The 3498-nt window shown below is 49.3% G+C and overlaps 1 pseudogene; it reads right to left on the reverse strand.

Annotated features, from left to right (window-relative positions):
* Window positions 1–449: 449 nt before the first annotated feature.
* LOC101977072 (forkhead box protein M1 pseudogene) lies at window positions 450–2767 on the reverse strand (annotated as a pseudogene).
* Window positions 2768–3498: the final 731 nt, after the last annotated feature.

Here is a 3498-nt window from a genome sequence, read left to right on the forward strand (position 1 = left end):
GGCACAGAATGAAACCGATGTGATTCTGCAACTTGTATTTGGGGTAAAAAATGGGAGTTCATAACCCACTTGAATCAAATGTATGAAAGATGATATGTCATGAGCTTTGTAATGTTTTGAACAACCAATAAAAATAAATAAGAAAATGGTTTGTGATACTATTACTTTTGACATTCTCACCCTTCAGCTTATGGCGGGGAGAGTAGAGGAATTAGATTCTCTCAAGAAGCTTAGGTGGCACAGAGACCATTTACCCTACTGCTTGCAAAGGTCCCAGCAGCAGTTAAGGTGTGACTGCTGCCTTGGCATAATCAGGCTAGGGAGCTAAGAGGAGTAGCATGGTCCCTACCAGCTATCCTCACTCAGAGGAATTGGGGTTCACTGAGCCTTGGGACTGCCCAGCCACATGAATGCCTGGGATGGTGGACAGCTTGAGCAGCAAGGTAAGGTCAAGTCCAGTCTCTATGTAGTTTAGGAATAAACTTAGACCAGTTTATGTTGTCAGGGCCCAATGGGTCCTCCTCCAGGCCAGGGAAGCTGATATCCAGCAGGATCTTGCTGTCAGTCATCGTATCCAGAAATAGACCTTCAGTCAGAGAACAATTGGCTGAAAGACTGGGAACCTGTAGCTCTGGGGAGCCTGTCTTGGGAACTTCCAGATCAGTGGGAGAAGAGCTACTAAAGGGGTCAGAGGCAAGATCAAAGGGTTCTGAATTGAGGAGCTCTCAGGGTGAGTCAAAGAGAGAAATGCTTTTCAGCAGTGTGGTGCTCAGATCCATCAGCCCCAGGGAGTCAGGCAGGGAGCCAAAGGCGCCCTGGAGGGTTTATACTGAGCTGAAATCAAGACCCTGTGCTTCGGTTGGGGGTGTGAGCCTCCGGGATTCAAGGGTTTGGGGGAGGATAGATTTGCTCGATGTGGAGGAGATGGGCAGAGTCTCCTTAATGGGGGTCTTGAAAGGTCCTCCTTCCTCCTGGAGGCAGCTCAGGTGGGAGATAGGCTCCGCCAGGAGGGGGCCTCAGTAGCTCGTTTGGATGTGCTGGGGCCCACTGAGAAGACCAGCTTGGGCTCATCCAGACAGGGAGGCTGCAGACGCTGTTTCCTTCAAGACTGGCTCATCTCCCTCTTCTCCCTTCCTTTAATCACGAGCATTTCTGAGACACATCAGGCTGGGGACTTAAGCCCACTGTAGGACTTCTTGGGTCTTGGGGTGAGAGAGCAAGATGAATCCTCCCAGGAGTGAGACAGCTCCTCTTTGAATGATGGGCATGGGGAGGGCCATTCTTCCAAGGGAGGGCTCTCCACTTTGATGGGTCTTACTAATTGTGGCATGTCCTCTTCATGATGAGTTTCCTCTTCCTTGATGGACTGAACTGGAAGCAAAGACAACAGCCCTTCTCCAAGCAGGGGTTTCTCCTCCCTCACTGGTCCCACAGCAGGAAGAGGGGCTATACCCTCATCAGCTAGTAGCAGAAATCCTAAAAGAGAATCTAGAAGACTACATGCACAATCTGAGGGTAGGGTGACCTGCTTAACCAAGACTGGAAGCCCAGAAGCTTGGGGGCAATGCAGACTCACTTGCTATGATGGGCAAGTTGGGAGCTCATAAGTGAAGCTGCCAGGGGCAGTGGCACCTTCACTGAGGACTGCAGCACCAGTGACTGGTTCACCGGGAACTGGATGGGCACCAGGTATGAGCTGATCCAAGGAAGCAGAGGCTTCAACTTCCACCGTGCACCCAGTGGGAGTTTTATTTTGATGGTCATATTCTGGCGGAGCTCAGGATTAGGTCATTTCTGCTGCTTAAACACTTGGTCCAACACCAAGTAGCGATTGACACTGGGGTGAATGGTCCAATAGGAGACCTTGCCATTGGCAGATGTCTCCCGACATGTCATGGAGGGAAAGGTTGTGGCGAATGGAATTCTTCCAGCCTGGCTTGGCAATATGCTTAAAATAGGGGAAGCGGTCCTTAATCCAAGTATAGATGTCCTTCAAGATGCACATCCTCTCAGTGCTGTTGATGGCAAACTGTATCATGGCCATGTAAGAGTAAGGCAGTCACTGAGACACAGAGTCCTGCCAGGATGTTGATGTTCCTGAGGGCTCTTCCATCTTAACCTGACTCTGCTCCGGGTGACAATTCTCTTTTTTTCTCCATCTCTTGCTTGATGCTACAGAAGCCCAGTCCATCAGAACTCATCTTTCCAAGCCATTGGATGTTGGTTAAGCTGTTGTCCAGGGTGTAGGCTGCTGTGTCTCCACCAGCACAGTTCTCCAGTCTCTGCCCCAGAATGGGTCCAGGTGGTCTAAGAACATTTGAATCCCTATAGCAGGCTTTGGTCCCAATATGTCTGTAATAACTTCTGTACTCTTAGAATCATTGCTGGTCTGGAGTTGAGGCTGATGTCCTGAAGAGTGAGTTGAGGCTCCCCCACAGCTAATAAGGATGAATTTGTTGGGCCCACTGCTGCCACTCTCCTTTCCTCTGGCAGACAATGCTGTGATGATGCTTTGGATATCAGCATTGTTGGGGATGGCCACCACCTGCATGTTGAGCATGGTAGGGTGGTTAATAATCTTGATCCCAGTTGGAAACTTGCAAGAGTTGGACTCAGCCACCTCTTTGGAGGCCTGTGCTTGACTAGGCTCCTCTTGGGCAGGGGGTCTCTTAGGTTCCTCCTCTGGTGTTTCGCATGGGGCATCTTGAACAGGAAGAGGCAGCCTCCATCTTTTGAGAATTGCTGGCCACCAGGGGCTGGTTTTCATTATGAATCTGTGCTTTCACTCTCCATTGAGAATCACAAGAATGGACCCTCCAGATCCCAGCGCCGCCGTCTTGGCTTCTCCAACCTGGGGCCGGGCCAGGGCCCAGACAAGGACTTGCGCCAGGCCAGCAGGATTTGGTGCAGGATGGGAGGGAACCCCTGGGAACCCCAGGATGGTCATGAAAACTTTCTAAAGTGTGGTCAGCCTTCAGAAATATTTTGACAGTAAAATGTCAGCCATGAAATATATTCCCTAGAAATTCCATTAGAAAGCTTCCTTTTCTCTCACTCCCTCCCACCACAGTCACAAAACATACTCCAGTCTCAAGACATCTCCTCATTCTCCCAGAGTGGGTGCTGGATTCTGATCACAGCATCATTGGTGAGCTTTTGATTGAGGATTGCAAGACTTTAGGGGAAAAAAATGCCTCTGGCAACATTTATTATGTTGATTGAGAGAGTGTGCCCTTCTGAAACTGGACTGAAACGTTTTTAAAAGGTTCACAAACAAGAGTGTCAGGAACAGCGTAATGGAGAGCTACACAGATTTGAAGCCATGAACCATACTGAAAAGTGCTAGACCTGAGAAAGCCTGATTCTCAGCGTGCCATGAGAGCCCTTGTAAAAATACTTGCACAAGTCTCAACACCTGCAGTGGCAGTGATGGGCCTGGGGCAGAATGAAATCAGAACATTGAGTGTAGATTGTTGGTTAGATAAGGGAATAATTTTC

This window comes from Ictidomys tridecemlineatus, chromosome 2 (genome assembly GCF_052094955.1).
Source record: "Ictidomys tridecemlineatus isolate mIctTri1 chromosome 2, mIctTri1.hap1, whole genome shotgun sequence".
Classification (NCBI taxonomy): Eukaryota; Metazoa; Chordata; class Mammalia; order Rodentia; family Sciuridae; genus Ictidomys; species Ictidomys tridecemlineatus.